Genomic DNA, 14,156 nt, shown 5'->3' on the forward strand with positions numbered 1-14,156 from the left:
GGCCCCGTGGCATAGCAGTTAAGTGCGTGCGCTCCGCTGCTGGCAGCCCAGGTTCGGATCCTGGGTGCGCACCGATGCACTGCTTATCAAGCCATGCTGTGGCGGCGTCCCATATAAAGTAGAGGAAGATGGGCACAGATGTTAGCCCAGGGCCAGTCTTCCTCAGCAAAAAGAGGAAGATTGGCACGGATGTTAGCTCAGGGCTGATCTTCCTCATAAATAAATAAATAAATAAAATAAAAAATAAGAACCACCTTTCTATGTTATTCTGTTACAGCAGCCTGAACAGACTAAGACACCTGGCCAGTTACCCCAGGTTTGGCAGGTACAATGTAAAGAACTAAGTGATCAGAAGGCTGAGGGGGTGATGGAGAAAAGTAACCTGAGGACAAGGAGGGCTACTTAGATTCAGTCAGGACCTATCTGAGAGATCATCTCCCTGGACATAAGCACACCTGCATCCACATATAGTAATTGTCCTCAAAAAAAAATGTATTCCTCACATGATAGAATGAGAAAAATCACCAATTTGCAAGCCCAAATGAAAAACTTGATTCAGATAAGGATCATAAATGGATACTAAATTAGGGGAAATGTTGATGGAGAACTAGGTATTTGCATGGTGTCAAAGTTTTACCCCATAAATTATTAGCCAGTGACAAAGGAGGAAATGTAACTTAGAAGGTAGAAATCCAGCTGCACCACCTTAATCCAGTGTTCAAATTTACCATTCCTAATCCCGGCACATTTCAAAATTGCGTGCCTCTTAATGGAGTACAATACAAAACACACAACACCACCCAGGAAATACTATTGCCAAAAATGTTTAACCTACATTAACTGAAGCCTGCATACTTAACTGTAAGTTTACAGAAAATTCAGAGAATAAATGAATAAATTAAACAACATCACAAGGAAATAATCAGACAAATCAAGAATCAAGTTTTCTATAAGAAAACTGCTCTGGCTCTTGAAAACACAATGTAATGAGGGGGAACAAGATGGGTGACTACTCTAGATTTAAAAAGAATGAAGAGACATAACAACCAAATACAATGTACTGTCCTTAATTGGATCCCGGTTTGAAAAGAAAAGAAACTGTAAAAGACAATTGGGGACAATTGGGGACAATTGAATACGAAATTAGATGACACTGGGTATTACTGTTAATTTTGTTTGGTGTGATAATAGTATTGGGATCATGTCAGAGAATTTCTAATATTTTTGAAGATGCATTTGATGTATTTAAGAGTGAGGTGTTATGATATATGTAAGATATTTTTAAATGGTTCATAAAAATATATATGAGAGAGACAAAGCAAAGATGGGAAAATGTTGACAATTATTGAATCTGCGGTAGATAAATGAATGGTCATTATTACACTATTCAATCTACTTTTCCACATGTTCAAACTTTTTTAAAATAAAATGTTTTACACACTATACTTCTTAGTACACAGGGTTCAGCTGGTTTGTTTCAATTTTAGTAACCTAGAGGAAATCTATCCCCAGAGAAAATTGCTATTGGACACCTAGTGTAAGCCAGCACTGTGCCAAATCATTTACATCAATCACTTTATTTAGTCCTTAAACAGCCCTATTATGAAGGGAGGATTATCTCAATTTGACAGATGATGAAACTGAGGCATGAAAGGGCTGAGTCTCCTAAGATCACAAAGCCAGTGTGTGGTAGAGCTATGGCTGTCTTAGGACATCCAACCCCTGAGTCAACCTATTAACCCCTTGCACAAGACTTATTCTCTCAACAGCAAGGAGAGAAAGGGACATAGAAGAGAAACCTCCTGTTTCTCCCAGGACTCCCAGCCTGCTAAGAACAAAGAGGAGAAAGCATTTCCCTGATAAATTTCTAAAAGTCCAAAATCTCATCCCAGTCTTGTTGGCTCAGAAACCCAATTCTGTCATCACACTCAGAGTGACTCCATTTCTCACACTAAGCAGGTTCAGGAGCAATAAATATACATCAGACACCAGCTTACTCTTTTATAAATCACAGAAACCAAAATATTCAAATTTCTGGGGGCTGGCCCCATGGCCTAGTGATTAAATTTGGTGTGCTCCACTTTGGCAGGTCAAGTTCAGTTCCTGGATGTGGACCTACACCACTCGTTGGCCGCCATGCTGTGGTGGCGATCCACATACAAAATAGGGGAAGATTGGCACAAATGTTAGCTTAGGGTGAATCTTCCTCAAGCAAAAAGAGGAAGATTGGCAACAGATGTTAGCTCAGGGTGAATCTTTCTCAGCAAAAAAAAAAAATAATTCAAATTCCAAATAATTAGCAAATTCTTTCTGCCTAGCCAGGCCTATCCAGAAAACCCAAACATAACTAGAAGTTTGCTGAGTCAGAACTATGGAAATTGATTAAATTAATTAAGAGCTTAGCATGACATAGTCCTGTGGATCCACTAGAAGGCCAGCTCCTGAAGATAGGTACTTTTTGTGCCTAGAACAGAGTCTAGCACATTAGTAGGTGATCAACAAATGTGTGGTGCATTAAGAATGAATGAACATATACTGCAATAGGAGTGTCTTGCCAGTGAGACTGGGAATACTTACAATTCTATGGCCATCTCCCTCTGACATAGACAGTCTGTAGGAATGCTATGTCCGCCAATAGCCTCTGGGGCTCTCTTTTGTCCATGCTGCCTCTGCAGACCTTGCCCTTCTGCTTGGCACATTCTTTCTGTAGCTGGATGAGCTCCTGTGGTCTTCACTCTACTTTTTCCTCTGGCTACCTCATAAGAAAGGATTCCCGATTTGCATCCTCTGGCTGCAGCCTCACTTTGTAACATTGCTGTTGTTGACCTAGTCATGACCTTGACACCTTTCCTCCTGCAGAGGGGCCAGCCTCTCAAACACAACCCTTAGAGTCTGATTGACATGGGTGTGAATTTTATTTCTGCCACTTACTCATTGTAGGACCTCTACTGAGAAACTTGAATTCCCATTGACTCCAATTCCTTATCTGCAAAATGGGGAGAATATTCCTTGCCTTGAATAGTTACTAAAAGTACCAAACGATATAACTTATATAAGACACCTGGAACACTGTGGCCCAAAGTTATACCCAATAGAAATGGTTCCCTTTCCTTCCATGTCATAAATCAGGACAGCGCTGTGTTCATCTTACAACGTTTCTGGTCTTTCTTTCATTCATCTGACAACTATTTAATGAGGACCTAGTACGTGCCAGGTAAGTCTAAATTCTTGGGACTCTGAAGTGAACAAGATAAATAAAGTCTTGCTCCCATGGGGATTACATTCTAATGGCAGAGGACAGGCATAAAATAAAAAATAAATTAATATATTATGATGTAAAACAAAGAAATGTCCTTTAATTGGTCCCATGTTTTTGGTTTACTACAGACCCAGGTTCACAGGGTCTGTTATGCATGTGATACTGTGTAGAGTAGTACTTAACATTTCCTCCATCCATGGGTCTCTGAATGTTTGTTTGCTTGGGCGTGAATTTCTTTCTCATGGGAAGGAGTTGTTCTCTTCCATCCGCTCTCAGTTCCTTGTTTGTTAATTGGTCCATCAGTGCAGTGTATCTTACCCTCCAACAATTGACCATCCCAATTTGCATCTGGAAGAAGCAGCCTAGGGTTCATTCTCAGACCCACTTGCTTTCCTCTCTCACCCAGAGCTGAGTGTGCCTACCTACGCCAAGCTGGGCTGACCGTGAAAATGGAAAAGACACCATTTCCACCCTTCAGGAACTCTCAGTCCAAGGGTAGAAGAGGCTTTGCCTCTTGAGACATCTTCAGGGTGTTATAAAGCACCACATCACACGGGGTTCATAGCTGACTGCTCCAGACTCCAAAAGAAGTCAGCACCTCCACCAACCACGGATCTCCCGAGTCCTGAGGAAAACTGAATGCTGAAGTGAGAGTCTACGCGCACATGAGGCCAACCTCTCTGAGCAGTGCTCCGTCACAAAACTTCCTCTCCTAATCTTGGCTGCCCGTCTGAACATGACCCCAGGAAGCTCAGTTAGGGTAAGAAAAACACCTGAGTAAGAAAAAGGAAAGCATGGCAGAGAGGGGATGACCCTAACCATGGAGCCCCTTGGAATCTAAATATCCACGGAAAGAAGAGGGCCCAAGAGTAGTTTATTGCTGCCCAACATCAAAAATGCTTCATTTCAGGACAGCTCCATGACCCTGAATCCAAAACTGTGTCTCTGATGAGGCACCCAAAGGCATCATCAGGCCCTTCAAAGTTAGCAGCCACCTGTAGCACCCTGAACCGCCCTCACAAGTCCAGCCAGACTCCTCTCGACTTTCACACATAACAGCTTTTTCCAGTAAGTGGTAGTTTCCTTCCTTGCAGTGATGAGCCCTCAAAGTAAACTCTTATTCTGGGAAGGAGAGTAGCTTTGAGTTTGTTGAGATTTATTTTGTTTTAATTTGGGAGGAGAGAGAGGAAGTTGGTGAGTGGTCCTTAAGGGACTTCCTCTGAGCTCTGAAAGGGCTCCCTGGTGGCAGAGACTTGGAATTCATTGTACAGATCTGTGGTCCATGTCATCATCAACTTTGGGATTCCTCAATTGGAGTGAAAACCTTCTATCAGTCTTTGTCTTTCTAGATAACTTTTAGATGTCCATATGGGTGATTTTTAATGATCAGAGAAAGGCTGAAGAAATAAATTGACAGGAAAAGGCAGGACAAGACATATTTTAGAGGAAGAATTACATTAGTAATGATTTTATTGGAGGGGGAACAGGTAGACTTATGGTTTTAGCTTGTTGGCTGAGTGATCTTTATCAGATTAAGGGGGTTGCATTCTATTCCTAGTGTGCTTAGATTGTCTTGATGACTGTTGGTTTATATTAAGTTTGAAGTCAGAAGGTGAAAGTCCTCCCATCTTGTTCTTTTTTCAAATTTGTTTTTATTACTTTTTCCCTTGTTATATAAATGAAAAGATCAGCTCATCAGTTTCTGCAAAAAAATCCTGCTCACATGCTGAGAGGGATTGTGTTGACTCTATAGTCAACAAAGCATATGAAGAGATGTTCAAATTCACTGATAATCAGAGAAAAGCAAATGAAACTAACAACGGCATGGTAAACTTAGAAAGCTGGATAATGGCACACGGTAGGGAAGATGTAGGAATACAAGAACCCTCAAATGTTGCTTGTAAAACTATAGACGGTTCAACTTTCTTGAGGATAACCTGCTACTACTTAGTCAAATTCATTATACGCTCATCTCATGACCCAAGAATTCGACTCCTCAATATATCCCAAAGATATTCTCACGCGAATCCTAAGAAGACATGTACTACGCCGTTAGATACAGTATTATTGATATTGACAATACCAATATCAATATAAGGCAACTTGGATAGCCATTCTGGAGTAGCGGATCAGTAAAAGTACACGGATGCACACTTTAGAATACCACACACAGGGCCGGCCCCGTGGCTTAGCTGTTAAGTGCGCACGCTCCGCTGCTGGCCGCTGGGGTTCGGATCCCGGGCGCGCACCGACGCACCGCTTCTCCAGCCACGCTGAGGCCGCGTCCCACATACAGCAACTAGAAGGATGTGCAGCTATGACATACAACTATCTACTGGGGCTTTGGGGGAAAAATAAATAAATATTAACAAAAAAAAAGAATACCACACATAAGTCAGGAGCAACAGATTCAACATACACGTAGTTATGTGGGTGGATCTTGACTATTACAGCTCTGAGTAAAAAAAAATAATAGAAGCAGACACACATACCATTTATGTAAACTAAAAATATATTCAGAAAATATACATTTAAAAAGAACATGTAAAAGCTATTCATTAAATTCATTAGAACAAAGGGGAAGGGAAATAGAATAGGGTATACAGTTAAGGAGAAACGAATGGGTAAAACAAGAATTGGGGCCTTGCACACACTGATAATGATTATGTGTCAGGAACGGAGGAGAGTGATTAATTCAATAGCTGAGATCCAAAGAAATTGTGGGGGTAAGAGGGGTGATAGAAAGTAACAGAGTAGCTTGCACTGCAGCCTGGACCAGCTGAAAAGCTTTTGCCCACTCTTGGCCCCAGTAAAACCTTGAAGTCACAGTCCAGAGAACACTCTCAATATGCCTCAAAAATTCCAAGAGGCCCAGCAACGTGTAAGTGTTCAGGAGGAGTAAACTGTCTTTCTCTTGGGACACTAGACTATAGATCTTCAGCAACTCTGCTGAAATGGAAGTCTCCATTATTTTCATGAAGTTTTTGCTGCATCCCCTGGCTTATATCTAGAAGGTAACTAATGTACCAACTACTTTCTCTTCACCAGGTCAGATCAGCACACTGTGGACCTGTGTGATATTCTGTGGGCTGATGAGATGATCAAGTTTCCTGTGGGTCCAAATTATGGAAGAAATGTAAGATAAGATGATGAGAGTGTGCTGCAGTCTCTACTAGAAACTACTTAGGAACCACATGATAGGTAATCACTGATGCTGTTGACTGCTGCCTCCTCTCTTGAGTGAGTCTGGGCAAAGAAAGGAAACAGAACTCACATGCTTCCTGCTGTCTGTCCTCCATCTCGGGTATCAGCTTTTGAGGACAATCCAGGAAACTAACACATAATCATGATGAAAGTCCCATTTGATGCTAATGGTGTGATCACCTTTGCTCTAGAGATTCTATTCATCTATGACAAAGAGCCCTTATAACTCTGGATTCCACATATCCAGGGCTTATCGCTGATACATTCTTCCAACTCTTGGAGAATCGGAGGATGAAAACTGATCCCGGTGAACCTGATCAATAAATAGAAGCTCAATTCAAAGACCCCAAGGAATTAATAAGTGCTCTGTGACAATACCAAAGGGTAGTAAAGGAAGAACAGCAACCGGGAGGAATATCTATGGAAAAGCAATATTAAAAATGAGAATATTTAGAGTTATAGAGCATTTTTGAAGTGTCAGTAGAGTACTTTGAATGTATCATCTCATTTAGTCCTTATAACAACCCTATACACATATAAATGATACAACTGAGGTTTAAGTTAAACCGCTGAAGGTCACAGGTAAGTAGTAGAACCAGGACTTGAACCCATGTCTGTCTCACATCAGAGCCCCTAAACTCAGTTGCCGTGCTACCTTGACTCCCAGTGGCGACAGCTTTGGAGCATGTGCCCAGTGCCTGTTATATATGAGGCATCTACATGGATAGCCTCATCTCATACTTTTAGCAATGGCTTGGAAGAAGCTATAGAAGACTTGATTATCACATCTGCTGGTGACCTAGTGTAAAGAGGAGTGACTATGCCTATCCTAAAGGACTTCATAAACCTAAAGAACTCCGGCAACTCCTGCAATTGCCACATTTAAGTGACCTGGTTAGTTCACACTTGGATTATTGCCTGTACTTTTGGCCACAACACTGTAAAAGGAATTTAGGAGAAATGGGATTAGAGCACAGAATAGGAGCCATGATAATGAAAGTACTATAAATTCCCATTAAGAAACACACACAGACACTTTATAAGTCATAAATTCAGTGATAATACTTCTCGATGCTTTCCTTTTAAGAGCTGGGAAGGAAAGGGTTAACAACAGTCCTACAATCAATTCTCTCCCTTTACCAGGGAGGCTCCTGGAAGGAAAGAAAAAACAAAGATGACCATCAGATCCCCTTATAAACATGCTAACAACAGACCTCCTGGGGAACTCACTAATGGTGGTCATTAACAGCATATTCTTTATCTAGCGGAATGTATCTGCTCCATCTTGAATTGTTTCTGGTAAAGAAACCTGGAATCTATGGATTTACAGGGCATGGCTCCTTGAAAAATTTCATGTATTTATCATGCTATGTAATTTTCAGAGAATAAAATGAAGATGTTTCTCAATGAAACAGCCCCCTTTGTGTCAGTGATATGCTTACATGCTTCACTTAGACAAAACTCAGAGATCTGTTACGTTAAACCCAAACCACAGCTCATTCTGATGAGCAAGAAAGGACCTAGGAAGTGGTGTGGACACCCCAGACTTGTGCATGTTTTCCCTGTGCTTCATGATTACTTGTACCCTTGAACTTATTACTAAAGCTGAAATTATTACTAAAGCTTAATACATGAAAGATCTCTGATCCCTGTGAATCTGACTGGAATCCTACCAATCTTTTGTGTTAATCAGGAAAGAAAGCAAGTATTTCTGTGTGAATATATTCATCTCAAAACCTTCAAAAAAGATGTTTTCCCTACATGGAAATAGCTTAATTCACTTTTTCTGATTTTGAAGTTACATATAGTCATTTTATAACATTCAGATGAAACATAAAATTATGAAAGATAAAATAAAAATCACAAGTAATCCTTCCCAAAGATAAAAACCCTTAAAATTTTGGGTATATATCCTTCCAGATTATACTCTTTTATATTTTATACATATATATGCATTGGAGCTACTCAAGTAAGCAGAACAAGTTAAACGATAATCTTCGTGTTACACATAGACATTAAGCTTTGTTCTTATTATCTTTAAGCTAAATCAGGGTATAGGGCCTTAAATCCATCTCTGATTCATGTCCGGTCTCTGCGAAAGCAGGAACATCAGTCACAAGGGAGGACAGACGGAAGATTAGCAGGAACAGAGACCAGACCTTGAGTCCCACATGGAGGCTAGATGTCTGAAGAAACCACATTCCAAAAATAGTTCCATGCATGCCTGCACGCCCTCCCCCTATATGACTGGCCTGTAGTCTTTGTTCTGGGAAGACAGGCTTCAAGGACACTGGTCCACCATCTTCCGTTTGCTGGCAAAAATGAATAAACCCTTTCTATTCCACCAATTTGCCTCTGGACTTATTGTCTGGTCTCACGGCAAGCAGAATGAGCCTGTTGCTCAGTAACATATTTACATATATACAGTAGTCCCCTCTTATCTACAAGGGATACATTCCAAGACCCCCAGTGGATGCCTGAAAATGCAAATAGTACTGAACCCTATATATACTATGTTTTTTCCTATACATACATACCTATGATAAAGTTTAATTTATAAATTAGGCACAGTAAGAGATTAACAACAATAACTAATAATAAAATAGAACAATTATAATAATATACTCTAATAAGAGTTATTATAGCTCCTAGCAACCTCAGCATATGATTTTCTTTCTTTCCTTAGTAAGTCGAGACCTTTCACATTTTCACTTGAAGGAAACACTTCATAGCTTCTCTTAGCATATCCAAGTTGCCAGCATCACTATCTTGTGCTTTGGGGCCATTATTAAGTAAAATAAGGGTTACTTGAACACAAGCACTATGATACCATGACAGTCGATCTGATAACTGAGACAGCTACTAAGTGACTGATGGGCGGGTAGCGTGCACAGTGTGGATATGCTGGACAAAGGGATGAGTCATGCCCCTGGAGGCAATGGAGCAGGACAGTGTGAGATTGCTTCATGCTACTCAGAATGGTGCCCAAATTAAAACTTATGAATTGTTTATTCCGGGAATTTTCCGTTGAATGTTTTCAGACCATGGTTGACTATGGAAAGCCAAAACCTCGGAAAGTGAAACCACGGATAAGGGGGCACTACTGCACATATATATAAGAAAGACTAGCTCATAGTATACATACTTTCTCACAATTTTCTTTTTTCACTTAATATATTATTGACAGCTTTTTATGTCTTAAGTCCTCAGTTTTCATCATTGTTTAAAGCCGTATCGAATTCTAATGTGTTACATAACATAAATTAGCAAATTCTCTATTGATGGACATTTAGATTTTCACATCCTCATTATACAATGCTGAGAAGGCAATATAGCACTTACATCTTAGTGAACATATCCATTTATTCTATGTGTATTAATTCTGGGTCAAAGGGCAGCATAGTTTTGTTTTGTTTAATTTTGTTTTAGACTGTGAATACATACTGACAAACTGCTCTCCAATACATTTATTATATCAATTTAAACTCACAGGAAGAGTACACAGTGGTCCCTCTTTTGCCTCACCCTTGCCAACAGGAGCTAGAAAGTATATTTTCAAAGTCTGGATGGTAGTGTTCCAGGTATTCTGTGAGTACTCGATGCATTTATGCAGTAGTCAATTAGACAGTCTGACCAAATCTGTTTGCCTTGATGACTGAGATTTCTGCTTTATCACTGGCTCACTGCCCGACTTTTGATCTCGTTTGAAGTCTATTGACGGTTGGAGCTTCAGGCCAGTGACATAGGTAGCTCTGTCTCATCCAACCCACTGCACTCTGCCCAGGCATGTCCCCATCCTTCAGGCATGAAGTTCTGGCCTCTGGCTTTTCTGCTCTCTTGCTCCCAGCTTCAGTGACCTTTAGTAACCTGGAATTCTCCATATTGAAAAGAGAGTGATGGAGGGGAGAGGAGATGGAAGCAAAAGCACTAGATATATCTATCTTAAAAAGGAAGGAAAATTTTTAAGTGGATATCTATAGGAGGAGGAGGAAACAAGGCAGAGAGGATGGGTAAAAAAGCTAGACTTCTCTGGATAGACCCTGTTTCGAAGATTTGACTTTGGAATTACTTAAATATTTCACCTACTATAAAAATATCAAAATTTAAAAAGCAATCCCTGAAAATTAAAAGAAAAAGAAATCGAATTAACCTGTGTATTGAATTGGTGGCATAACCACAACTAGGACTATTTGAAGTGATAGGAAATCATCATTCCCATTTTGTTTGTAAAAAGAAAAATTGGAAAAATGAAATACATGTCCATCCACTGGGGACTGTTTAAACCACTGGATATCCATATATGCAAAGTTATATAAAATTATAAACGAATAATGGAGATCTACATTTTTAGATGTGAAAGAACTCTTGGACATATTAAATTTAAAAAATGAATCTGAAGAACAATAAGTACAGTAGGATATAATTATTATTTTTTATAATTTGTTTAATATCATAAATTTGGCTTTTTTTAGATTTGGTGTACAGTTCTATGAATTTTAACAAGCTTACATTTATGTAACCACCACCACAAACAGAACATACAATAGTTTCATCATCCTAAAAAATATCCTTTTGTATTCAAACTCTCATCCCACCATAACCCCAGGCAACCACTGATTTATTTTCCAACACTACAGTTTTGCCTTTTCCGAGAATGTTACATAAATGGAAAGCTTTGAGACACTCAGTGTGCCTTTGAGGCTCATCCAAGTTTCCATGCATGTTAACAACTCATTCCTTTTTACTGCTGAGTAGTATTGTATTCTAGGGACATAGTACAGGTTTTCTATCCTTTCACTCAGTGAAGGACATTTGGGTTGTTTCCAGTTTTGGACTATCACAAATAAAGTTGCTATTTTAAACATTTGTTTACAGATTTTTATGTGATCAGACGTTTTCATTTCACTAGTGTGAGACAAAATGAAATCCAAAAGACCTCTGGGAACCAGATGGACTCTGTGTGGCTAACCAGGACCTAAAAACAAAATGGACTCAAGCAGCCGTGACAGGACCAGGATGCAGTCACATACTCTGTTCTCAGAAAAACCACAGAATGCACTCTGAAGCTTTGACTCTGCCAAAATTCTTGATTTCACAGAAGCCCCTAACAGCCACCTGGACCTAACCAATAAAACTGTGACCTGTGCCAACCAATCAGGACTAACCTGGCTTGCATCCCTCATTTGCATAAGGGGACCTGAGTGGGAACCTGGGCAGGAACTTTTTCTATAAAGGCAGCCCCCTTTTGTTATCTCCCTCAAATACTTGCAGTTTGCTGCTGAAGGGCACGTCACCCTGGTTTGCAAACTATGTCCCGGTTTGCAAACTGTGTGAGCAATAAAGCTTTCCTGACTAAATTCTTGTGTTCCAGATATTTTTGTGGACACTAGGATGAACACCCACTTGTAGGATTGCTAGGTCCTTTGGTAAGTGAATGTTTAGCTTTAAAAGAAACTAACAAACCATTTTCCAGAGTGACTGTGCCGTTTTGCATTCTCACCAGGAATGCATGAGATTTCCATTTGCTCACACCCTCGCTAGCAACTGGTGTTGTCAGAGTCTTTATTTTAGCAGTTTTTATCAGCGTGCAGTGATAAATTGTTTTAAAAATTCACAGAATTAAAAGAAAGTATATTATGTATTATTTGTGTCATTAAAACAAAACAAACATGAAAGGCAGATTAAAAAAAGCAACTAATTCACGAAGCTATAAAAAGAACATCAAGATTGACTTTTTAAAAATAGAAGAAAGGCATATACCTAATGAGAATATGGTACATGCAACACACCCAAATTCCTCCCTACAGCAAACGGCAAGCAGAGTAGTATAAGGACAAATACAAACTGAAAATAAGAGCCTTAATTCTCCCTTTCAAAAATAAGTTAAGAAGCTTACTCTCCCCTCCCCTTTCTTAGAGCACTTTAGAAAACTTGTACGTTCTTTCTTTCTCTCTAAAATGTATGTAAATCTTTTTAAAACGTAAATAGACCTCCTGACAGTGTACAACCCAGGAACGTCTTTCTCAAAGACCTGGAAACCAACTCCCTGAAATGTAACCATGAAGGAAGATGGCGCCCTTGTCTCCCAGTGTCTGTGGGAAGGTAGGAGCCCAACTTCAGCGGGTTCCTCCAGCTCCTCGCTCCAAGTTGCAAAACTACTTTCTGTCGCAAGGATATGAGAATTTTCTTTTTCCCTCAGATAAAGCCAATTTGCAAACACAGATGAGCGCTCCAATTATTAAGTGAATCCAGGACAAACTGTGTGGCAAATGATACTTTCGGGTCTTCTTACTTGCGGGCTGGTTATTGCTCATCTTGAGAACATGTATGTAACGGGTTGTATCTGCTTGGCTATGTAAACAGGTAAGATTCTTCCTGTCTTTGCAACCTCTTAGCAGATTGTCTGTGATGCACACCACATTCCGGTTTAACGCTTATTCAGTGAAAAAACTGCTTGCTTTCTCTTCTACCTTTGTGGGGAGGTTTTCTGGCTTAAGAGGAGATTTTGTTTTTAATTATATTTCCCAAAAAATAGCAAACACACACACACAACATCATCAACAAAACTAGGTGTGAAGGAATTCTCATGATCATCACAAAAAAAAGAGCAGAAAGAAGGGAAAGAGGACTGTAAGCACAACAGGAAAAACACTAAGTGCCCCCGAAAGAGAGTATCTTGCCTTGAATGTAAGATTAAACCAGTTGTTCTCAAAGTGTGGTCTCAGAACCAGCAGCATCAACATCACCTGGGAACGTTTTAGAAATGCGGATTCTCAGGCCCACGCGAGACCCACTGAATCAGCAACTCTGGGAGTGGAGGCCCAGCCATCTGTATTTTAACAAGCCTTCTAGATGATTCTGATGCATGCTCGAGTTTGAGAACCACTGGACAAGGCAAATAGATCTGAGAATCACCAGGAAAATCTGAACAGTCCTTACAGGTGCGTGCGTGTGGAAGGGAGTAGAGAGGGAATTACTGCACTGAACTGATCTCTGAAGAGTCTCTGAAACATTAAATTGAAAACTCCTTATAGAGGTAGTACATCCGAATGGCCATGTGAGAAACTTGGTGGACCCTCTCCATCCTCACTATTTCACTGGTGAAAATCTTAAAAACAACCATTTAAAGTCTCTGGAAATTTATCTAAGGGTATACAGCAAATCAAGAAGCATTTATTCTAGAAAATCTACTAAATCTCAGTAAGATAATGGGAATCTGGGGCATTGGAGCCAGAACTTGCTCCCAACACACACACACACACACACACACACACACACACACACACACCCCAGGTGAGTGTACTCCGGGCAGGGGCACCTCAGAAGACAGTGACTCTTTCCCACCAGACCCTAGTCATAGAATTACAGTTTCACCCTCAGCTCTATTCAAGGCAGGCACCGTCGAGAAGACTGGGCTCCCTTCCCCAACTCAACACCCACTCCTTCGGTGGAGGCTCTACCCCAAGAGCATCAGGCCAAAAATACTGGGACTGTGATCACCTCCCTCTCCAGCTCTCACTCATAGGCAGAGGTTCCAAGCCAAGAGGGGCAAGCCAAGAAGACAAAGGCTACCATTCCCCCAACACAAGCTCCTGCTTGTAGGGCAGTGGTGTCACTCCAGGTTTGGGCCAAGGGGAGCAGCTCTGCAGCTCTGCTTTAGAGGGCTGACTTTATTTGAAACAGAGTATGGAGA

The sequence above is a fragment of the Diceros bicornis genome, chromosome 19 (genome assembly GCF_020826845.1).
Source record: "Diceros bicornis minor isolate mBicDic1 chromosome 19, mDicBic1.mat.cur, whole genome shotgun sequence".
Lineage (NCBI taxonomy): Eukaryota > Metazoa > Chordata > Mammalia > Perissodactyla > Rhinocerotidae > Diceros > Diceros bicornis.